The sequence below is a fragment of the Cornus florida genome, unplaced genomic scaffold (assembly GCF_030987335.1).
Source record: "Cornus florida cultivar Cherokee Brave unplaced genomic scaffold, ASM3098733v1 CherokeeBrave_3.0.0_Hap2_Chr05, whole genome shotgun sequence".
In the NCBI taxonomy this organism is placed as follows: domain Eukaryota; kingdom Viridiplantae; phylum Streptophyta; class Magnoliopsida; order Cornales; family Cornaceae; genus Cornus; species Cornus florida.
Window position 1 is genome coordinate 93,646,646 of NW_026775575.1, and position 26,191 is coordinate 93,672,836.

The following is a 26,191-nucleotide window of genomic DNA, read 5'->3' on the forward strand; positions in this document are numbered from 1 at the left end:
TTACAATGTATTTGACATGTATTAGATGAGGCCATAGGCCAATGGTATCTAGTTTTTATCCTATGTAACTTTCAACTTCATGAAATATTATGAAAATATTGAAAAATGACAAGTCTTTGCTTCACTATGTTTGCATCGGGTGCGGAAATTCCATTTTTTTTCTTTCATAGGGTCTCAGTAATCATGTATGAAGTGTGGCCATGGGCCAAATAGTAATTTGATACCATTTCACATTTTTGGATTTCAAATTTTCCATTTCAAGTCCATTTTTCTCATTTTTGGCCATTGGGGGGTCGGATTTTGAGTCGGGCCTTCTCAGGAGCCGCGGACCATTCCTGCGTGCTTGAAAACACTAATTACACTCGCGTGCATTTTCTGAAATTTTGACCCTTTACTAATCTAGGGGCATTTTGGGCATTTCACAGTGTGTTTTTTTCATTTTCTCCACCTCTGCCAGGTAGAAAACTTGATTTCGGGAGGGGTTTCCTTTTTGTATTTTTCTAGAAAAATTAATTTGATAGCCCGTTTTTGTTCTCAGTTATGGACAGATTCTGAAAAAAAAATTTATGTAGCAGCTTTTTCGACTCTCTTGATCTATCTGATCTAGGGGGCATTTTAGGGATTTTACAGCGTGTTTTTTTTGTTTCCTTCTGCGCTGCCGGGTGGAAAATGTGATTTTAAGGGGGGTTTCTTCTTCATGTTTTCCAGAAAAATTCATTTAAGGGTTTCTGGGAAAAAAATCAAAAGATGTTTTATGTCAAAACACTATGCCTGCCCAGATTTCTTACCCGGAAATGTTGGTTTTTTTTTTTTTTAAACTTTGACGTTTCATATCTTCTTCGTCCCGACTCCAAATCAAGTGATTTTTGAGTCTAAGTTTATTAATTTGTACTTGTCTATCCAACGGTATGCATGGCTGCATCTAATTCTATCTGGAAAGACCATTTTACCCCTTATTAAGTACCCTTGCCGTACTGATTTTAAACCCAAAAGTTGGTTTTTTTAAAACTTTGACGTTTCATATCTTCTTCATCCGGACTCCGAATCAAGTGATTCTTGAGTCTTGATTTATTAATTTTTCCTTGTCAATCTAATGATATGCTTAATTGCATCTAGTGTTGTCTTAAAAGACCATTTTACCCCTTATAAAGTACCCTTGCCGCACTGATTTCAAACCCAAAAGTTTGATTTTTTATGAAACTTTGGAATTTCATATCTTCTTCGTCTGGACTCCAAATAAAGTGATTCTTAGGTCTAACTTGATTAAGTTTTTGCTGCCTTTCCAATGGTATGCTCGGTAGCACCCGATTTTATATTTTCAGAAATGACTATTTTGCCTTTGGGGGCCTGTTCGGTCTTTTTTTTATCATTCATTTTTGTATTATTTTCGTTGAGATCCATGGCCTCATAGAAGGTCACTCTGGCTTCTTAGAGATGCATTGCATCTCTAGGGTGTTATTTTTCTGTTTTCGCTTCCGTATTTGGATCCGTTATCAGGTCAATCTTCGGTTCATCAAAGGACGCACTGGCTTGAAAAACCAGAGCCGTCACAGGTGGTATCAGAGCTCCTAGGTTCGAAAACCTTAGGACAACGGGTTTTGGGTGCATATCATGTTTGTGTTGCCATGCTCTATGTTTTTAATTGCTTCTTGATAACATGTTTACGTGCTTATGTGGACGTATATTTAGAAGTTTACTACAACTGTCTCAGCATGATACATGTGCTTGTTTACCTTAATACATTATATATACTTGTAAGTTTTAGCTTGTTGTATGTACTTATTGTGATACCCCCGGATCTCCGAATACGGGTAGGCCAGGCCCACGCCCGATTACCCGAGGATATCAAACCAATTAGCAATAATCGAACACAGAATACAATTAAAACCAAACGAGATAAATAAAATTTGCTGAAATGGAAACTAAAATGACAATCCAATAATTGAAACCTCAGAATAAATATTTCTATTGATAAAAAAAAACTATTCTGTTACAACTGATCATCCATGAATACAAATCGTTCTCCAAATTATACAACTCGGGAATCCATTTAGTGCACCCCTAAAATCCCAAATGAAATTTAAAACCCAAGTCTAAAACATGAAATAAAATCCTAGTCATCGGTGGAGTGAATGATTGTATCTGCTCAGCACGATCCAGCTCTAAGACTGGAACTAACGAACACCTGTAAAAATAAGAGTGGGTCAGGCTCACATGCAAATTCTTCTCTATCTGCAATCTAAACAGTGACCCAATACGCAGATACACCCTAGATGTCTCAACAATATCTATATAATCCGTAATAAATAAATATATATCCACACTACAGGATTCTCACTAAACTATGCTGAGGGTCTCAACCTGAATAGAAGGCAACATGCAATACGCACATGAGTGGGCATGACTGCCTAAGCCTAACAGGGTATACCTCAACCAACATAGCTAACTACGCATCCTGTTGCATATACGCTCCCTAACCAACGAGTCTGAGACTCAAGCTCATCTCGTGGTATCATAAAAATATATTTAAAATCTATTCATATCCATCCATAGGAAATTCAATAAATCGTTCGGCTTATTCAACCGCACAGACTTATATAAGAGATCCAATAAGTCGTTCAGCTTATTCAACCGTACAGACTTAAATATAAGGAGAATTATGTTTTTTTATAATTCGTACCTTTAATTCAAAATAGGTAGGACTGAGTATTTTGAATCAGTCTGTCCCTAGTATGCCACCGTCCCATATCGGTGTATACAATTTACAAAATCTATATAATTGATTGAACAGGTAAAACTGTTCACCAATTAAAATCCATTAGGTAGGAATTAGTGTTTTGAGCTAAACCATACCTAGTATGTCACCGTCCCATACCAGTGCATACAATCCTCCATATCCAAGTAAATGACAGAATATATATTTATTCAGCAATTTAAATCCAAAACCATAAAAAAATTATAGACTATGAATAATAGTACAGCACTTTAATATCCAAAACCAAAAGCAAGGTAATTGCAGAATAGTTTAATACAATACTACAGCAATTACAGTTCAAAACTGTAGGTGCAAAATTCCGCTCAACCAATAATGATTGAGAAAAATCAAACAACTCACTCAAAAATAATAAGAATAAATAAGAATAGTGTATAGAAAAGCGTAGAATTGCTTGATCCCTTTATTGGAGGTTTAGGCCTCTATTTATACACAAATAGTATAGTAGAATCATGGTAGGACTCGCATTGCTTGTCCTTCAATCCTTTTCCATGTACAATATTCTCCTTAAATGGAGTTCTTTTCTTTGTATAACTCTTCCTATGTAAAATATCTCTCACACGGAAACTTCATTTGTGTTGAGTCCTTTTCTTATTAGGACTGGACCATAGATGGTGTACTTGGGCCAGATGTAATATGGGTTGGATGACTTCATGAAGGGGCCGGTACTTCCAATGAGGTGATATTGGGCTGGTTAAGGCTTTCATCCAGTGTTGAAGGTCCAACGTAAGTGGTATTGGGCTGAAAGATAATATAATTTGGGCTTGATCCGGACGGGCCTCATATGTCCTTGGAATGTAAATATGTGTAGTGATGACGTGTACGCTTCTTATTGGAGGAAGTTTTTTTCCCTCCACACTTTGCCCCAAATTTCATTTTTAATTGAGTGACGGCTCCCATTAAAGAGGGAATTGAAACCGGTTTTTTACTTTGCTTCAGAGACGGTTCGAAGACTTTCATTATTACTCCGTCGTACAAGATTCTGCAAGAGTTACATTCGCCCTATCTGCACTCCTGCGTTCTTCATTCCATCGCCTTGTCAGGTTAGTTTTTTTTTGCATCTTTCTCTTCAATCTTTCATTATGAGTACTTCATCTACTCCCGAGCGTATAGACATTGGGGATTCTGAATCCACACCTTCATCTTCCCCCGTTCGCATTAGGGTTCCCCCTCCTAGGGTTTCTATAGATCGTCTTTCGTTGAATCAATTAGGCACTTCCCCCCTTCCAGCCGAGACATCCACCTCAGGCTTTGATAATGTTCTTACTCATGAAGAGAGGAAAGCAATCATCTCTATTCGCCGCATCAAGTTCTCTGTTTCTTCGGTAATGGAAGAATTTGATATTCCTGAGGGAGTAGAAATTGTAGAATATCCCAAGGGTGCCGATTTTACCTCCGGCGAGGGAATTGAAGATAGTGAGTTGCTTCTTTCGGTCGGGCATCTTAGCGCCCTCCGATTCCCTCTTCACCCCTTCTATCATTTAGTTTTCAACAAGTTAGGTCTTGCCCCCCTTCAGGTAAATCCTAATTTCTTTCGCATCTTTTCGGCACTATTGGTGCGCTGGAAATTAGAGGCTCTGGATTTGACCTTTGCCGACCTTCTACTTACTTATAATATATCTAAGCATGGGACCGAGCCTGGTCGCTTCTTTTTTACCTCTACCCTTCATCAGAGGATATGCACGAACCTTCCTTCATCCGAGAAGAAGTGGAAAAAAATGATGGTTATAATTAAAGGAAAATGGTTCGTGCCCTAATCAATTACGCTCCCCATCCCGCGCAAGTTCGGGAAGTTAGGTATAGAATACTTAACCTCCCTTCATACCAAGTGTTCTGGCTGTTTTCCTTACCAAGTCTTAATGTTTCACCGTACTTATGAGTTTCTTGGTGTTTTTTCAGCTACATTCCCATCCTCCGCAGCAAGGAACAGACTTTCTTTTCTTGAGGAACGAGTCTGGAGTGACCCCTCGCTTATCGAGGACCTGCTAACTTCTTCAAACCTCAAGGATATTGCCTTCAGTGCTGTTGCTGCAGACCTCATGGATCTGTCTCTACCATCCTTTGATAGTTTCCCCATGACTGAGGAGGAGATACGGAGGGCTGAGGCTTTAAAAAAGAAAACCGAAGATGCCCAACCCTTGGTCGTTATTAGGTCTACTGAGGGTGAGGTGGAGGCTGAGGAACCACCAATGAAGAAATCTCGCCTCAACCCCCCATCCTCTGGCAAGGGCAAGGTCCCTTCTAAAAGCAGAGGGAAAAAGGCTGGAGAAGCCGAACCTGAAGATAAAGTCAGGGCATATGTTCTGGCTGAAACTGGGGCTCCTTAAACTCCTTCCTTCACCAGGGCTGACAAGTCAGTCCTGCATTCAGGGGATTCTGTGATCATAGACCCTTCAGCTGCACTGGCTGTGGCCCGAGGGATGTGGCTCCCAAAGGACGAGGAAGCCATCAGCCAAATGGGGTTGGAACAACTACTCCCCTCTGCCCCGGTCCGGGCCATAGAGGTTCGTATTGCTCCTTCAGAATTATGTTACTCTTGCTTACTTATGTTTCCATTTATGCTCATATTTGTTCCTCTGTTATCTTTTTATACAGATTCTATACCACACCATGGCCCTCTGCGCCACTGCTGAAGCCCAATCCCTCTCCATCAAGAAGCTGGAGAAGGATCTTGACAATGCAGAGAAGAGAGCCACCACTGCCTCTACCAATCTAAAGATAGCTACTGAAGCCAAGGATGTGTATAAGAGGCAGTTGTCTGCCTCTGAGGCTAAGGTGGATTCTCTTCCGGCCAAAATTCAACGCCTGACCGAGGCTCTTACTACTTGCTTTAAGGCGGGGAAGCAAATGCAGGGGCGCTACTCCTGTCTGGCACACCTGGCTAGTGCTAAAGCGTTCCGGTCTGGCTATAATCAGGGCTCAGGCCCTAAGACAATGGATCTGAACGCTTTTGACAAGCAGGTGGGGGTGCACTTCCCATATGATGAAGGGCCACAGGCTTTAGAAGCTGAAATCCGCTTTGCCGAGATGGTGAAGGCGCACCTGAAGGGTACTCCTAGCTCTTCTGCCCCTGCGTCTTCAATTCCTCCTACCCCAAGTCCTACTGTAGTGGATGCTTTTGAATCTACTCCCTTCGATCCGAAGAGGAAGTAGAACCATGTATTTTGTTTTTATTAACAGTATATTTGGGATAATAAATATAATTTTTGTTTTAGGCTTTTAATACCTGATTTGTTTTTGCTATATGCTTTTGATATTGTTCATACTTTTCTGACTGGTAATGTTTTTATGACAAACAAAACACATTGTCTTTTTGCTTCGGATTTATGCTATCCGAGAAAAGTAAGGATGATGGGAAGAAGGAGATCTTTTAACAGTTTAATTGACATCTCAGGATGATTCATATGGACAATGATCTAACTGTTAAGTGAACTTTTCTTGCCTTTGACTTGCCTGCAGTAGACGTATACATACTCTTTCTTTCTCGTGTGTTCCTGATGTGGGATGGATCATGATGAACTTATGATATATCCACAGGGTATTAAACACTTGGAGTCCGGAGGAAAAAGTTCTAATCCGGCCACCAGAGGTCTGAAACGAATTGTTCCTCGGCACTGAGTCTTGGAGGAATATTGCTGAATAGGACACTTAGGGTCCGAAGCTGTCTCGGACACTTAGGATCCGAGGCGAATTGTTCCTCGGCACTGAGTTATGGAGGAATATTGCTGAATAGGACACTTAGGGTCCAAAGCTGTCTCGGATACTTAGGATCCTAAGCGAACTCGGACACTTAGGGTCCGAGGCGAATTGTGTGTTCGTTCTATTTTTAAACGATGTGGGACAATAGTAATACAAAAAATAAACCAACCACCCATAAAGATCCACTTGGCATGATTGCTTTCTTTCGCCAATCAGTGTTTACTCTTTGCATAACAACAATGAAGTTGATCAAGGGAAATTTTGACAATCTCAAAGAGGGAAACTTGAATTTCATTAAACGAAATAAATTGAAATGAAAAACTTGTGATTAAAATTATTAAAAATTGCCAACTGTAACTGTAATAATCAACTGTAATTGTAATAGCCGTACCACTGTGGTAACATCACGGCATATAGGTATGGATCCCCCTTGTTATAAAAAGAGAAACATACATACGATATTGACAATGTTGGCTAGTGGTAATACCTTTTGAGGTGGATGGCATTCCATGGACGTGCAATAGGACGCCCATCAACTTCAGCCAACCGGTAAGCTCCCTTCCCTACCACTTCGGTAATCCTGTAGGGTCCTGTCCAGTTGGGTTCCAACTTTTTAACATACGCTGTCTCATGCTTCATAACCCAATCGCCAACCAAGAACCTACAGTACCGGACACGCTTGTTATAACTGTTACACACCTGCTGTTGGTATGCCGCGAGCCGAATTGCTGCGGCATCTCTCCTTTCGTCCACAAGATCAAGGCTATGTTCGAGTTGTTGCTCATTGTTCCTTCCAGTACCAAGGATGTCCGAAGGGTTGGGATTATTGACTCGGTAGGAATGATAGTTTCGGATCTATATGCCATAGTAAATGGGCTTTCTCCCGTAGGTCGTCTTGGAGTGGTTCGATAGGCCCAGAGCACTTGGGGGAGATTCTTGTACCATTTTGTCTTCAATTTCTCCAATTTTTTCTTTAAGCACCCAAATATCGTGCGATTAGTTATTTCAGCTTGCCCATTGCCCTGTGGATGACTAACTGCAGCCAATTTTTGCAGGATTCCATGTTCGTTAAAGAACTTTCTTGTACTTCTGTTATCGAGGTTCTTACCATTGTCCATTACGATAACTTTTGGTACCCCAAACCGGCAAATAATGTTGCTCCAAATGAAATGTTTTACTTCTTCTTGGGTGACGCTAGAGAAAGCTTCAACTTCCACCCACTTGGTGAAGTAATCCGTAGCCAGAAGCACATGCTCCTTTTTTTCCACGGTTTTGGGTAACGGTCCTACTACATCAATCCCCCATTGGGCGAACGGCCATGGATTAGCCATGGCGTGCAAACCTTTGACAGGTTGATGCTTTATTGGACCATGGCGCTGACACTTGTCACATCTTTTTGAGTATTCTTCGGCATTCCGAGCCAAGTATGGCCAAAAATAGCCTTAGGTTAGAATTTTGTGTGCAAGGGATCTTCCTCCCGAGTGATTTCCACAATCTCCTTCATGAATTTGTTTTAGAATTGTGAGAGCCTCAGTAGGGGTTAAACACTTGAGATAAGGACCGGAGAGTGACCTTCGGTATAACTGGTTATTGATGATTGAGTATTTAGCCGCAGTAAGCCTAAGCTTCCTTGCCTCAGCTTTTTGATTAGGGAGAACTCCCTCCTTGAGGTAGGCCTCGATTGGATCAATCCAGCATGGCTCGCGTGGAACTTCCGGGATCACCATCACCTCTTGCCGGGGATTAATGCTAGGTTCTTCGAGGACATCAATTGGAACAAGCCGAATCAACTCTTCGTCTGAAGATGATGCGGCTGCGGCCAATCGATCTGCTTCGGCATTTTCATCTCGTGGTACCTGATGGAATTCGATTTGATCGAACTCCTGGATGGCACTCTCTACAGCATCTTTGTATGACTTCATACGTTCCTCCTTGGGATAATAGTGCCCTGTCACTTGATTGATCACAAGCTGTGAGTCACTAAAAACTTTTAAACACCGTACCTGTAGCTGTTTAGCTAGCCAAAGTCCGGCAAGCAACGCCTCATACTCGGCCTCGTTATTAGTAGCTGGGAAATCTAGCCAAATTGACTGCTGCAGCTTGGTACCCTTGGGTGTTGTGATGTCAATCCCGGCCCCTGCCCTTTTCTGGTTGGAAGAGCCATCAACCCATAACTCCCAGTACGGTTCTTGAAGTGTCGGCTCCTCAGATTGATCTTCATACTCCAGTAGGAAATCCGCTACTGACTGCCCCTTGTGAGATACATTTGGTGCATAGGTGATATCAAAAGAGCTAAGTTCAATAGCCCATTTTGTAATTCGACCAGACAAGTCTGGTTTAGCTAGGATAGCCCGTATAGGGAGATTTGTAAGTACCACTATGCTGTGAGATTCGAAGTAATGTCGAAGTTTCCTCTTGGCATAAATTAACGCCAGGATTATCTTTTCCGTCTTGCTGTACCGTGTCTCGGCATCTGTCATCGTTTTGCTTGTGTAAAAGATTGGGTGCTGAATCTTGCCTCCTTCTTTGATCAACACTATGCTTGTTGCTACAGCTGATACTGCCAAGTACAGGATGAGAGTGTCTCCGGGCATTGGAGCAGAAAGGATTGGGGGTTTTTTCATGTAGCTTTTCAATTGATTGAGAGCTTCCTGCCGCTGAGGTCCCCACATATCTTTGTTTTTGGATCGAATAACATCAAAGAAAGGTTTATACTTATCAGATAATCGGGATATGAACCGGCTGAGGGCCGCAACTCGGCCAGTTAGAACTTGCACTTCCCTGCGGGTTTTTAGCTCTTGATTCTATATGAGTGCCTTTGCCTGAGCTGGGTTTACTTCTATTCCTCTTTTATTTACAATGTGCCCGAGGAACTGTCCTGAAGAGACGGCGAAGGAGCACTTGGTGGGGTTCAGCTTCATATTGTACCTCTTGAGAGTATCAAAGACCTCCTGGAGGTGCTTCGGGTGATCCTCTTTCCGTCTACTTTTGACCACCATGTCATCGATATAGGCTTCAACTGTATTCCCCAGTAGATTACTGAAAATTTTATTGACAAGTCGCTGGTAGGTGGCTCCGGCATTCTTTAGACCGAAGGGCATCACTCTGTAGCAGTAAGTGCCCGTCTCTGTGATGAAAGCGATTTTCTCCTCATCTTCAGGATTCATGGGAATCTGATTATAGCCGGAGTATGCATCGAGGAATATGAGCCTCTCATAACCTGTCGTAGCATCCACCATTTGATCAATCTTGGGCAGAGGGAAGCTATTTTTTGGGTAAGCTTTGTTAAGGTTGGTATAATCTACGCATACCCTACATTTCCCATTCTTCTTTTGAACGACTACTACATTTGAGAGCCATTGTGGGTATTGCACCTCTCGAATGAATCCTGCTTGTAATAGTTTATTTACTTCCTCGGCTATTATGCGATTCCGTTCAGGTGCGAACCGTCGGTGCCTCTGCTTGACTGGCCTGAATTCTGGGTTAACCCTCAAACTATGGTATGAGACCATAGGATCGATCCCTACCATGTCCGAGTGATCCCAGGCAAAAACATCCGAATTGCACCGAATGACCCTGATCAATGCTTCCTTCTCTTCGGCTGTGCAAGATGAGCCAATGTAGGTGACCTTCTGAGGGTCTCCGAGGACTACCTCTATAGCTTCGAGGGACTCCTCGGTAAGTGCTTCAGCCTCGGCTTCTTCCTCTGCCTTGAGATACTTGGGCAGAGGATACTGTAACTGCTATTTGATTGCGTCTTTGGGATTCGCCTCTAACTGAGGTGATTTCGACGCCTTCTTTGCTTCATATAGCGTTAGCATGTAACATTCTTTTACAGCAACCTGGTCTCCCCAGAGGTCGATGACCTCCCTGCCATCTGGGGATAAACACCTCATTACTTGATGAAGGGTAGAGGGGACTCCGCTCATACGATGGATCCAACCTCTCCCCATAATGAGGTTATAAGATGGATGAATCTTCGTCACGATAAAGTTCTCCTTCAGAGTCCTCTTTGCTGCAGTAACGGATAGATCTATCACCCCAAGCGGATTCACCTTAGTACCATCAAACCGCTTTAGGGGGCTGGAAGTTGGCCTGATAGACGATGGTGAAACCCCCAGCTGATCGAAGGCTGCTTTTGTAATGATGTTGGCGCTACTTCTCGGGTCTATCAGCACCCTCCTGATCATATAATTCGCCACTAGGAGGCTAATGACCAAGGGGTCTTCATGCGGGCGTTGGACTCTAGACAGATCATTGTTACCGAATCTAATGTTGATTCTGCCTGGCGCAACCGTGTTTACCGAAGACAATCTTCATAACTTATGAGCCTCTATCAGCCTGGATCTGTACAACTCTTCAGACTCTTCATCATCCTCTGACCTTCCGTGTATGGCATGGATAACCTTTACCTGACCGCCCTCCACCCGTCGAGGGTTAACCTCCCGAGGTTTTACGTACTCCTTCGTGGCGAGATACTCCACCAACTCTCCTCTCGCTATCATGCTTTCTACCTGTCGCTGAAGGGACCTGCAGTCATTGGTGGTATGCCCATAGTCTCTATGGTAGGCACAATGTTTGCTTTTGTCCCTCTGCTCCAAGGGTTGTTTCATGGGCTGAGGAGTTGCGAACCTCGTCTTATTCTCTTGGAACAGGCGCGCTAAGGCAGTACGGAGAGGGGTAAGCCTGTCCTCTGTCCTTTGCCTCTTCTCAGGCGCTTGGGTGACTTGTGTGGCGGCATGAGGAACCTTCTGCATCCTTGTGCTTGCAACTTTCTCTCGAGACTTGTTTTCCACTGTGACGAGGGTAGCGTGCTGTGCACGGTGGGCTACATTTTCCTCCAACCGAATGTAGATTTATGCCCTAGCGTTCAAAGTCTGCATATCCGGGGGGGAATATTTGATCAAGGATGTGTGAAACTTGGTTCCCTGGATCATTGCCAACTTAAATGTTTCGATTGCCGTGGCAGGGTGGCAATCTACTATCTCCGAGGCTTCCATGTTAAACCTGGATAAGAAATCTTGCAGAGTTTCTCCCTTCCTTTGCCTTATGGTGAAAAGGCTGGCGATACTTTTCTTCTACTTCTTATTTCCGCAATACTGGGCTAAGAACATAGTGCACAAGGTCTCATAATCAGGGATAGACTTGTGTGGCCTATTCTTGAACCATCTAACACTGCTCCGGTTAAACTGGTAGGAAAAACCTTACACATCCACGGATCGTTATGATCGTCCAGTGCCATCTTTTGCGCATAATGATCGAGATGTCGAGAGGGGTCTTCTGCCTATCGAACTGGGTGAAGGATGGCATAGTGAACTTCCTTGGTCTCTCCACAAGGTACACATCGTCAGTAAAGGGGGTCTTGACCAAGGAGTTCTTGTGCTCTCTAGCCATCTCAGCTGGTGTCTGAATTCTTAATAGCTTCTTTTCATCGAAGGCATCTTGTATGCGTGCGCCATCTGGAACGCCATTGGACCATACCGTAAGCCTATGGCTGGACTCGACCTGTTCGTCCTGTGTGCGACGCGGGAGATTATCCGAAGCAACCGCCTCGGACCTCGTCCCTTGCTGTTGCTGAACCTCATTAGTTCGAGCCCCGTTGGGTGGTGTCTCGTTGGCCGGAGGCTCGTGAACTGGAGGTAAATTTTGGGTGGGGGGTGGTGCTGCAGCATCGCCTGGTGGTGGTTGTGGCGTTAGCCTGGCCATTGTCGTGTGCAGCATATGAGTTTGCTGCTGAAGCGCAGCTATCTGGGCGACACTCATATCGTTTGCTTGCCGGAGTGTCTCAAATTGGTGCAAGAACTCCTCTCGCATCTTTTGCATCAATTCTATCTGTTGATTCATTACTGACTTTACGTTTGACATTCCAGATACGACTAAGGATTTGATTTGAAGAACAAGTGGGAGTATATTTTTATACGATTCCCACAGACGGCGCCAAAGTGTAGGTGCAAAATTCCACTCAACCAATAATGATTGAGAAAAATCAAACAACTCACTCAAAAACAATAAGAATAAATAAGAATAGTGTATAGAAAAGCGTAGAATTGCTTGATCCCTTTATTGGAGGTCTGGGCCTCTATTTATACACAAATAGTATAGTAGAATCATGGTAGGACTCGCATTGCTTGTCCTCCAATCCTTTTCCATGTATAATATTCTCCTTAAATGGAGTTCTTTTCTTTGTATAACTCTTCCAATGTAAAATATCTCTCACACGGAAACTTCCTTTGTGTTGAGTCCTTTTCTTATTAGGACTGGACCATAGATGGTGTACTTGGGCCGGATGTAATATGGGTTGGATGACTTCATGAAGGGGCCGGTACTTCCAATGAGGTGATATTGGGCTGGTTAAGGCTTTCATCCAGTGTTGAAGGTCCAACGTAAGTGGTATTGGGCTGAAAGATAATATAACTTGGGCTTGATCCGGACGGGCCTCATATGTCCTTGGAATGTAGATATATGTAGTGATGACGTGTACGCTTCTTATTGGAGGGAGTTTTTTTTCCCTCCACAAAAACCATAATCCAATTAATTGTAGAATAATATATAAGTTTCCACAATCATCATCCAAAATCATGTAAATTACAACATATAAATAACAGTTTAGCAATTTACAATCCAAAACCATTCCAAATAATTGCAGAAGAATATTTATTATTTCAGCAATTTAAATCCCGGTATTAATCCCTGTAATTGCATTAAAGAATTTAATATTCTACAATTTACATCCCAAGCCTGCATAGTTCAAAGCTTCAACGTAGAATGACTGTTCATACATTCAATATAAGATTTATAATCTTATTATTCTCCATTAAGTTGCCCACAATTAAGCTAAGCAATTTGGTTCTTTCCAGCCGTTACCAGTATACTAAGTTATATGCTTTTATACTGTTTCATCCTGTAACATAGAGACATAAACTATGCTCCAAGAGGTTTAATAACACTTAAAGTTAACCATTTAGACCCTCTGTGAAGTCCCCTCAACTCATTAGAACCATCCAAAAGCTCAAACAATGCCCACAATATCAAACAGTGCCTTGGAAACCATTCACAGTATGCACAAAAGGTTAGAGCCTGCTCTTAAAATACAAAAGTAGGCTCTTGTACATCTAGAGCCGGCTCCCTAACCTCTTGGAGCCGGCTCTCCCCCTTTAAAGAGCCCCAGTCTAGTGTTTTTTCCTTCAGTTCCTCCCTGCTGCTTCTTCTCCGGCCTATTTCTACCATTCAATTGGTTCCTAAAACTGATCTTAAGGGTCTTATTAGTACCAAGGAGCATCCCAATGATTTAATAACACAATTGGAAACAAGCAGAGACTAAATTTGCAATCGAACTAAATATGCTTTAGGAACAAAATTGAAACTATTTTACAATAACAGTTCCATTCCAACCCCTCTGTTCTTCTTCACTACTGAACTTAGGAGTCCTATTTAATTCCAGTATCATCCCCATGATTTATTTACAGAGGTTAAAATAATTACAGAAACTAAAAATTGCTAATAATATAACATACTTAAAACAGAAAACTGAAACAAGACTTGCATGCATTATAACAAAATTGATTTTAACACGTAAAGATCATCAATATAACATATAGTAAGTATGTAAGTTCCAATTAATAATTACTTAAACCCTAGAGACTATCTAGGTGCACAGAACACGAGCCAACGGGAAGAAAGAAGAAAAGAACTTGCCTGGAATAAAACCTCGTCGCCGTCTTCCTAAGTTTTCCGACGACATTCATTCTCAGTTAACTCTACCTCTTACTACTCAACCTTCCTCCTCCTAGATTCGACCTTCAAGCTACGGCCAAAACCCTCTCTGAAGTTGCTCTGTTTTGTCTCCCCAACCTCTCTCTGTTTTCACTCTAAAACTCTCTGCACTCACTGCTCGTGAATAGGGTTTGTGATTTGAACCCTAAGAAGACTTATAACAGTATATATATAGGCATATAAAAACCTACGTCTACTTATATTGAGAGATGGAAACCAACTAAACCCTAGTCGAATAAATACACGATCCATAAACTAAATACCCTAATAATTTAACCTAATGAACTCCTTTAAACAATCGAAACTAATTTCAAAACTAATTTAATTAAATAAAATAAAAAATTCAATTAACCAATTAATTCAAATTAAAGACTAAAACAATTAAATCAAATAAAGACTAAATAATTAAATCAAATAAAGAACAAAACAAATAATTTAATCAATTAAACATAAACACATAACCACATAATCACATAAAACACTTAAAATAAATAGTAAAATTTCAATTGTATCCTTTTTAATTTTAGGGGTATTACACTTGTCTGCCTTAGCATACTGCATATGCTTGTCGGCTTCAGTACCTTGTCTATGCTTGTCTGTTTTAGCATTTCAATTTACACTTGTCTACTTAGCATGTGGGTTATGCTTATTTGTCTTAGCGTATTGCATGTGTTTGTCATCCTTAGCCTGATTGTATGATGCATACATTGACATGCCTTATGTGACCTTACTACTTGTGTAAGTATGTAGTCTATTGCTATGTTACGTGTCAACTGCTTACTTTTATATCTTGTTTAGGCATTGTGGGTTGTTCCAGCTTGGTTAGTTGAGATTGATGCTAGGGCATCATCTCTTGGAGTTTTGTGGTGACCTTGATATGATGATGTCATTAGGGTCTTGTTTCTAGGGTCATGGGACGATGAGTAGGATTGACTCGGGTCCTTCTTTGGGGATTGGGAGTTTTATCTTCGTGAGCCTCAACGGCGGGGTTCTTGTGTTTTTTCTTCTTAGAGTGATGGTTAGGGATTTAATAGATGTGTTGACCTAGGATATCTTCTTGTCTTGCCTTGGATAGCTTTTACGAGCTTAGGTTAGGGTGTGAATGTTTTTATGTAATTAATTGCATTGGTGCAATCAATTACTCTCCCTTGTCATAGAAAACTCGGGGTTGTGTTTAGGGTTCCGATAGGATCATGTAGAGTTCTCATCAAACTCATTGGCATTTTGAGTTGAGTTCTATTGTTGGTGTCTCTTGATGGTTAGTGTTGGAACTATCCATTACATCGTTGTTTGTTTTGTGTGGCAGTAGGATTCCACTTTGTGTTTGAGCCAGTCTTGGGAAAGACTTGTGGACTCCTTGTTTTAGGGACCTTAGTGGTCATTCTAGGAGATGATTTATTTCCTCGCAGTGAGGGATTGGACTCATCCGGGTTTTACAGGATTGTCCTTTTGAGAAACATTTCATCCCTTCTTGCTCTTGATTTTGCAGGATTGTTATTTTGCATAGTCATTTTTACATATTTATATGCCTTGTTGTTTTGAGCTTGCCTTAGAAACATGTTAGAGGATGTGACCATTTGGTGGTTATGTGATGATATGGATGATGTATCTTCCATTTACTATATCTTCTTGTCATGCTAGCGTCATAGGTGATGTGTAGCGTGTCTCTGATGCTTGACCCCTATGTGATAGGTAGCATATTTGATTGTCTTTATACACTATGTGTTTAGTTGTTTGGTGCGTAGATTTTCAGTTATGTTTAGTATACTTGTACCTAGCATGCTTGAACGTTGTTTATTTCATTTCAGTTCGGTTTAGTATACTTGAGCCTGTATACTTGTCTAGCACGGATTTAGTACTGCTTAGTATACTTACAAATGTATACTTGTACATGTACATATATATTGTGTTTCCATCTCGATATTTCTTAGTATACTTGTGAATGTATACTTGCATGTGTATATATATGTTTCATGACTAATTGTCTTATTAGTTTATTCCTATTCATCATTCCGTACTATTCTGGGGGTTGAATGACCTTGGTTGTCGGGATTGTGTGTGTGAGCTTGATCTGATGTCTTGATTCTTAGGGGTAGCCTTGTAGTAGGTTAGCTTTAGAATGACGTGGAGGATTTTGGGTGCGTTGTCTTGTTAGGAGTCGTTATGACTAGGGCGATAATGATGCTGTTTGATTTGTAAAGTCTGATCCATTAGCTTGAGGGAATAGACTTGTTAGGCTTTGGATTCATGATTGGTATGGTTGACAACTGTGTTTTGAGCTTGGGATTATCAATTTTTCCTATATTGTAACGCCTTAAGCGTAGCAGTGCCTATGACATTGTTGTTAGAGTTTTGGATTGGCCAAAATGGTCCGGCCAGACATTTTGGACCATATCACAACTCTCACAGAATGCCTAGTTTCCGTGGTGCTTTTGGTAATGATTGTTTGACATTGATGTTATTTTGTATCGATAGGTTTCACGAGTAAGCTTGTTGGGGGCAGGTGACGAATTAGGGCTTTATATTGTTATGCTACCGTACAAGTTATGTATGGTGGATGAGTGCTAGTTACCGTTGATGCAACCTTGCATTACCTAGCTAGTAATGTGATAAGTGCCGAATATTGCATATTCAAGCGTTCCTTCTTGCATTAATTAAGTCCATTATTAGAGGATAATGTAAAGTTTTAATTCAATTGTGTTTTTCTTTCGGATTTCAGGTTTTGTGCCCGAGAGTGATCAAAGAAACGGTTTTGATATCATTTGTGTTGAATTGCATGCGCCGTGTCGGGAAATCATCTTTTTGATCAAGCCTCTTCTATTACCGTTTTTGTGGCGACATGGCTTAGTGTTTCATGAGGGACGTGTGTCATCGCTCCAACCCGAAGAAGATTGCAGAAAATTAAGAGTTAAAGTGCAGGTGCAGCATCCGCGGGCGCCCGCGGAACTCCCATGATGCACCAGCCAACCCCAAACTCTCTGGCCTCTTTCGCGGCACCTTGCACAGTAATCGCAGGAGCCCCCGCGCACTCCCGCGGGCTCCCGCTGCGCCACCACGGGCGCCCGCCAAACACTCCAGAGACGTCCTCGTGAGCCGTAGCTTCCGCGGGCGCCCGCCGGAGCCTCGCGAGCGCCCGCCGACCCTCTGCAGGCAGTTCACCTGCCCCTCTTTTTCAGCATTTTTTGTCCCCTTATCTTCATTTTATGTGGTGAAGAATGAACCAGAGGGGGGGTCGAGATTTTCAGCATAGGGAGTAGGTTTTGAGTGTATATAGGAGGATATCTCATGATAGATTGGGGGAGATCTCATTCTTGCAAGAATTTTGGGGAGAGAAAGAGGAAGGGAAGATAGAGTTCTTGAAGCTACAACAAAGGAGCTCAAAAATGGGGATGGAGACCAAGCTTATTCCTTCTTCTAAGGCTCCCATGGGTAACTAAACCTCCATCTAGGGAGGTGATGAAGCCCCTCCCTTGTAAGCATGTCCTATTATAGTTCTATTTTGGGGATTGCAATGTATAATCTTTGGTCTTTTCATGGTCTAGGGCATTTTGCCTCTTGTAATAGATCTTCATGTATTTAAATGATTAATGTTGAGTCAATTATCTATCTTAGATGGTTTATTCTTTTAATCAGATTGCTTGCACTCTCATGGTGACAATGGTAGTGAGATCATGGAATAGTTTTAATGGCATAGAGTTGGAGAACTTTGATAGATCATTGCTTAGGTGATGCCTTTGATGGTTTATGCTTATTTCTTACCTTCATGTACTTCATCATTTTATCTAGGGCTTGATAATCTTTCATTCAAGTAAATGTGGTTAAGCTACACCTTAGTTAGGTAGTCTAAACATGTTCACCTTTAATGGATCATGCTTGCTTGAGATTTAATGTACATCTTGTTGATTATATGGCAACTACGTGTTGCTATATATTTCTTAACCATCACATATTGTTTTTCCCCAATTTAGCTCTAATCTAGCATGTGTATAGGGATGGAGGCGGATTCACTTCCCTAGTCCTCTTTAATTGTATTTCATTTCCTTTAAATTCTTGCAAGCTTTTAATTTATGCACCTTAATTTCATAGCTTAAGTGACTACCAACAAATCCTCTCTGAACACCCCGTATCATTCTAAAAAGACTCTAGACACTTAGGTTGCCATAGATTAGCACAGTCCCAGTGGTTTGACTTACCCGACTAATAGTCCTATTTTACAATGATTCGTGCTATTGCGAAAGTTGATTTATTATAGATTGAATTCTCAACCGATCAATTTTTGGCGCCGTTGCCGGGGACTATAAACGGTTTAGCAACCGAAGTGCTAAGGTTAATTTTGGTTTGATTGTCAATATTGTGAATTGTGAATATGTCTTGTGTAGTTTGACCATTTTGTATTGTAAGTGAGATTCTAAGGACTCGAAACTCGCCGAGGGAAAGCTAGCTAATTTGTAAGTCTAGAGGATCCCAGGTAAGTCTCTTGACCCTCTAGTTTCGACATTGTGAATATTGTGCATGTGTTAAACTTAGTGATAATTTAGTTTTAAAGCCCTTGTTGAGGCTATTATCTTGTTTAAATTTCGTGTACAAGCATCGGTCCTTGTCGTGGCCATTTAAATTACGTATTGATAATTGAGGAGAATGGGAACATCGTATGTGGAGTTGTGAATGATGAATAGTTGCATTGATAGCATTATATATTGTTGATGTTTGGCCATAGATCACTCTCCCTACCAACTCTTGACTCATCAGTTGACATAAATTCACTTGAAAGAACTCTTAGACGAAACCTTAGGGAATCTTTTAGCATAAGAGAACTTGAAACTGAATTTAACACAATGGCTGAAAATGTAGGAGATGTCAGAAATGAGGGAATTAATAATGATAGGGCCGAAATTTCAAATGTAGAGCCAATGACTCTCAGGGACCATTTCATCCTTATTACCTATGCTTCACCTTCATGCATAGTGATGCCAAACATCGATGCGGCTCAATATGAGATCAAATTAAGTACCATTCAAATGCTTCCATCTTTCCATGGCCTTGATAATGAAGATCCGTATAAGCATCTTGATAAATTCCTTGAAATCTGTTCGACCATCCGGTTGAGAGATTTCCCTGAGAATGCACTCCATCTGCATCTTTTCCCATTTTCTTTAAAAGATAGGGCAAAGTATTGGTTGAACTCACTCACTCCAAATTCCATCACTTCTTGGGCTCAATTACAGCAAGAATTCCTTAAGAAGTATTATCCGGTGAGTAAAACCAACCAAATGAGGCGTTCCATTCTTAGCTTTTCTCAAACGGATGGAGAACAACTCTACGAGACTTGGGAAAGGCTACAAGATCTTCTTAGAAAATGTTCGCATCATTTGATTCCAAAATGGCAATTAGTGCAAGCTTTCTATGCTGGCTTGACTAAACCCCATAGATTCATGGTTGACTCTTCTTGTGGTGGGATGTTCATGTTCAAGAATGCGGATGAGGCTTGGACCCTACTAGAGAATTTAAGCGAAAATTCACTTTAACATAATTCTCGTAGGGCTCCGACCTCAACCAATGCAAAGAACACCAACCCTTGTCAACCAAAATCAATAAGAGAGGAATCATCTCAAGTGGATGCCATAGCTCATAAATTCTATCAATTGATGGCACCACATCTCTCTCCTTCATTATCTCAAAATTCAACAAGTTCGGTATGCTCATCATGTACTAGTCCATTCCATCTCACGGAAGATTGCCCTACACCGGAGCATTTTTCCAATCCAAATCAAGAGCAAGCTAATGCCATGTTCTCAAGATCCGAGAATAATCCTTATTCCAATACCTACAATCCGGGATGGCGAGATCACCCGAATTTCTCGTGAAGGCAACAAGCCCCACAGAATTCACAATTCCAAAATACGGGGCATCAAAATCAGCCCCCTCCTCAATTTCAAAATAGGCAATTTCTAGCCTCTTCAAGCTACCGTCCTCCGTACAATCCAAATGTCTCCAATCAACCTCCGGTGTACCCAACTGATGAAATTGTGGCTGAAAACAAGTAAATGATGGAATCATTAAACAAACAAATTATGGATTCCAACAAGCAACTCTTGACATCTTTGCAGCCTACTCTTCAATTGGTTCACTCTCATACTCAATTCATAGCTAAGCTCGAAAATCAAGTGGGCCAAATAGCTAACTCTGTGAACCAATTGTTTCAAAAGGACAAAGGTAAGCTTCCCGCTCAACCATTTGAAAATCCTAGAGGGATGCATGCGATTGACGAAACCCCTCCATCGAGTGGGCCGAGTCATAAGCATGTTCAAGCAATCACCACCCTTAGGAGTGATAGAGTGGTCGACAACAAGGTTAATGGAGACAAAAATGAAAAAGAACCTCCTTTGATAAATCCAAATTCAAGCTCTTCCAATCAAATTCCAAGCTCTTCTCGTCCAAATACCATTCACGGAAATCCCACACTTGTTAACCCAAATGTTAAAACCACTTATGAGCCAAAAGCTCCGTTTTCTCAACGTTTTCAAGAGTCAACACATATTGGGAACAAGAATTGTAAAATTCAAGACATGTGGGAAGTTTTCAAGCAAGTGAAGATCAACTTGCCCCTCTTGGATGCTATCAAGCAAATCCCTCCCTATGCAAAATTTCTCAAAGACTTGTGCACTCAAAAGCGCACTTCTAAAAATCATTTGCCAAAGAAAGTGAGGTTATCTGAAAATGTTAGTGCTATCATTCAGCATAGCACTCCTCCAAAGTATAAGGATCCGGGTGTCCCCATAATCTCTTGTGTCATTGGTGACAACAAAATCGAGAGGGCCCTCCTTGACTTAGGAGCTAGTGTGAATTTAATTCCATACTCAGTTTACTTACAGCTTGGCCTAGGAGATTTAAAGCCGACTTCCGTGGTTTTGCAACTTGCTGATAGATCGGTCAAGCATCCACGAGGCATTCTTGAGGATGTTATCATCCAAGTGGACAAATTCTACTTTCCGGTAGACTTTGTGGTTTTTGACACAGAACCGGTCCACGATCCAAAAAAGCACATTCCCGTGATCCTTGGTAGGTCATTCTTAGCTACGGCTAATGCATCAATTAATTGCCGAACCGGGGTGATGGACATTGCTTTTGGAAACATGCAAGTCAAACTCCATATCTTTCATGCAACTCAACATCCTTCCAATGTGGATGATTGTTTCCTTGTTGATGTCATTAATGAAGTGAACGAAAAGTCTCTCCCCTTCATTCTAAGTAAGGACCCTCTTGAAACTTGCATGTCTCATTTCGACTTCTCAAACTTTGACATTAATCAATCTATCCAAGAAGTTAATTCTCTGCTTGATGTTGCTGCTATCATGGACATTCCCCCTTGGAAAATTCTAAAAGAGTCGCTTCCTCAGCTCTCAACCACTCCTCCGGTTCCATCTCTGAAATCTCCACCATAACTTGAGCTTAAGCTGCTCCCGGCCCATCTTAAGTATGTATTCCTTGGTTCAAATCAAACTCTCCCGGTCATCATTGCATCGGATCTTCTAAAGGACCAAGAAACCAACCTTTTAGCGGTGTTACAAGAGCACAAAGAAACTTTTGGTTGGGCAGTGGCTGACTTGAAAGGAATTGACCCCTCTATTTGTATGCACCGCATTCATATGGAGGAGGACGCAAATCCTACTAGAGAGGTTCAACGCCGGTTAAATCCTAACATGAAGGAAATGGTAATGAAGGAAGTGATAAAATTGCTAGATGCAGGAATCATCTACCCTATTTCTGGGAGCAAGTGAGTAAGCCCCACACAAGTTGTTCCCAAGAAATCTGGTCTCACCGTTATTGAAAATTCAGCGGGTGAGCTCATGCAGCAACGAACCACCACCAGGTGGCGTATGTGCATTGACTACCGGAAGCTCAATTCATCAACTAGGAAAGATCATTTTCCACTCCCATTTATTGATCAAATCCTAGAAAGGCTAGCCAGCTAAAGCTACTACTGTTTTCTTGACGGTTATTTAGGCTATAACCAAGTGGCAATCGCCCCCCAAGATCAAGAGAAAACAACATTCACATGTCCCTTTGGAACCTTTGCATATCGTCGCATGCCTTTTGGGCTATGCAATGCTCCGGTAACGTTTCAAAGGTGCATGATGTCCATATTTTCCGATATGGTTGAAAAATTCTTGGAAGTTTTCATGGACGATTTTTCCGTCTTTGGCTCCTCCTTTGATTCTTGTCTAAAAAATTTATCTCTTGTGCTCCAAAGGTGTAAGGAGACAAATCTCATTCTAAGTTGGGAAAAAAGCCACTTTATGGTCCAAGAAGGCATTGTTCTAGGACATGTCATTTTGAAACGGGGAATTGAGGTGGACAAGGCAAAAGTTGAGTTAATTTCTAATCTTCCTCCTCCGAATTCCGTCCATCAAATCCGTTCCTTTCTTGGCCATGCCGGATTTTATCGTCGCTTCATTAAGGACTTTAGTAAAATTTCTCGGCCCCTGTGTAATATCTTAGCCAAGGATGTTCCATTCCATTTTGATGAAGCGTGCATGGAAGCTTTCATTAAACTTCACACTCTCCTCTCATCTGCCCTAATAATGAAACCGCCCAATTGGTCTCTCCCTTTTGAGATCATGTGTGATGCATTCGACTATGCATTAGGCGCGGTTTTAGGCCAACGTGTGGACAAGCTCCCATACGTCATTTATTATGCTAGTCGAACTCTTTCTGATGCTCAATTAAATTACACCACTACTGAAAAAGAATTGCTAGCTATAGTTTATGACTTGGATAAATTCCGATCCTATCTTCTAGGTTCCAAGGTCATAGTCTTCTCGGATCACGCCACCCTTCGGCACTTATTAGCAAAGAAAGAGACCAAACCCCGCTTGATTCGATGGATACTCTTACTTCAAGAGTTTGACATTGAAATTCGGGACAAAAAAGGGGCAGACAATGTTGTCGCCGATCATCTCTCTCGCTTACTCATTGAAAAATCTTCAGATTTCGCCGTCGTCCGTGATTCCTTTCCGGATGAACAACTCTTCTAGATTTCTCATGCAAATCTTCCATGGTTTGCGGATATTGTTAACTACCTTGCCGTAGGTAAAATTCCAACTCATTGGTCCAAACAAGAGAAGGACTGGTTCTTCTCCCAAGTCAAGCATTTCTTTTGGGAAGATCCGGAACTATTCAAGTATTGCCCGGACCAAATCATCCGGCGATGCATTCCTGAAACTGAGACCACAAGCATCCTCAATTTCTGTCATACTCTTGCTTATAGAGGCTATTTCAATGCCAAAAAGACCGCTCACAAAGTTCTTCAAAGTGGATTTTATTGGCCCTCCCTGTTTCGAGATGCATACAATTTCTGTAAATCATATGAAAGATGCCAAAGGCTTGGATCCATGTCCCGAAGAGACATGATGCCCCTCACTCCCATCTTAATAATTGAAATTTTTGATGTGTGGGGAATTGACTTCATGGGACCATTTCCACCTTCTTATGGCTATGAGTACATCCTTGCAGCGGTGGATTATGTTTCCAAATGGGTGGAAGCCGCAGCTACTAGAACCAGTGATCATAAAGTTATGATCGAGTTCATTCAATCTAACATCTTTAGTCATTTTGGTACACCCCCGAGCAATCATCAGCGACGGCTGATCACATTTCAGAAATCGTTATCTTAAATCCATCATTTCTAAGTATTTCGTCATTCATAAGGTTGCTACACCCTACCATCCTCAAACGAGTGGTCAAGTGGAAGTATCTAATCGGGAGATTAAGCACATCTTGGAAAAAACGGTTCGACCGGACCACAAAGATTGGTCGTTGAGACTAAACGATGCACTATGGCCTTACCGGACAGCTTATAAGACGCCCATTAGCATGTCGCCATATCGGCTTGTCTTTGGAAAAGCTTGTCATCTCCCGGTCGAATTAGAGCACCGTGCTTTTTGGGCCATAAAAAAGCTCAACTTTGATCTCAAACAAGCCGGCTCTAATCGTGTTTTGCAATTAAATGAACTCGAGGAAATGCGTAATGATGCGTATGAAAGTGCCAAAATCTATAAGGCAAAGGCCAAAGCATTCCATGACAAGCACATTGTCAATAAGTCTTTTGCCCCGGGACAAAAAATTTAGCTTTTCAATTCCCGCTTGAAACTCTTTCCCGGTAAACTCCGGTCAAGGTGGGATGGTCCATACCTCATCAATTCTGTCTTTCCTCATGGAGCGGTTGAGCTTCAAGATCCTACCAATGGATCACTCTTCAAGGTTAACGGCCAACGCCTTAAGCCTTATGTTGATGGCATAGTCCCTATTCGAAAAGTTGAGAAAGTCCTATTGACGGACCTAATTTATAAGGACTAGTGCGCCATGCTAAGCCTGGTTCGTCTAGCTATCGACATTAAATTTAGCATTCATGAAAAGCAATTCTTTCGAATTTTTAGCTTCCATCTTCTTTATGCCCTATGACTAGACTTCCCCGTGAAGTGGCGAAGTCGACCAAGAATGTGCATGTTCCCTGAATTGGTTCCTCGGGCATTCCGGTAATTCCATTTGGTTTTATTCATTATATCCAAATCTTCGTTCCACTTCGGGAAATATTTGAAGTCATTGAGCATGTTCTCCGTTTCATTCAAAGCTTTTATTGTCTCTCCATCTCTTGGCCATAGCTTGTGAATTCATTCGCTCCATGTCGCTTTATGCGGTGATCCAGATCTCCGTCATACCCCAATTCATGTTAAGAGCTCACCTGATTCACTCACGGCCTTGAGAAGTTATGTTTGATGCTCAAGGCATCAATTCAAGAGCTCCCGCGGGCGCCCGTGAATCAGGCCAGTACATTCAGCACAACCGCGGGGCCCCGCCGAGCCTCCGCGAGCCTTCGCGAAACATTGCAGGCAAATTCGTCGCACCGCGGGCACTCGCGAATCCCCTCCGCTGGTAATAAAATGGGCTTAAAAGCCCATTTTGGTTCTTATAAACTTTCCCCCCCCCTACTCTTACCCTACACCCCTCCAACCCTACAACCATCCGTCTCTCTCCCCCAATATTCCTCTTCCCATCTCCACTCTCCATCATCATCATCTAATAGCAAAATTCCATCATCTTCATCCATCATTCAAGCTTGCAAAGCCTTGGTTCCTCCACATTGGGTAAGTTTCTCTTCTTCTTCTTTTACTTCTTTGATTTTGTGATCCATGGAGGATGGGATTGATGTGGTGACGGTTGGTGAATTTATTGGAGTTGTGCATGGTTGATTTTAGGTACAAAATTTTTGGGTTTTTCAGTCTCTAACCAACATTTTGCTCTTTTCCCGATTGTGTTGCACACCAAGTGTTCGCTAAAAGTCTTGAACCAAATTTCTTCATTCCCATGGCTCCTAGGGTTATTTCCAAGCATGCTAGGTCATCCGAGGGCCCTTCTAATGCTCCTCCGCCCCCAAATTGGGCTGAATGGCCAATTGAAACCGAAGCTCATTTTGACATTACCCCTACTTTCGAGAGCAATGTGGAGACCGTATGGTCCGTCAGTAAATTAAGGGCTCGTGGACTATCCTCTATTTTCAAACCGCGCGCTCATTCGTACTTCCCGCGTGTGGTCCGGCTATTCTATGCCAACATGGTCCACTCATGTGAGGAACCGGACAAAATCAGAACCACCATTGATGACTATGATTATGAATTTGACCTTGATGACCTTGCTATGGCTATGGATTGCCCCTTGATTTCACTAGTGGATGAGGCGGGCCTCCCCCTTTATGTCGAAGGTCCCAATCAGCTTACCTTAGCGGACATTGTGGGAGAAATTTGTCATGGTCAATTCACCGAAAGCAGAACCACAAGCACCAATAAATATTTCTTACCTTGCCGGCTATGGTTTCTTGATTCGGTCCTGGCCAAGAACGTCCTACCCGTGCCAGGCCATTCCGAGCGAAAGGGGGAATTTTTTAAAACC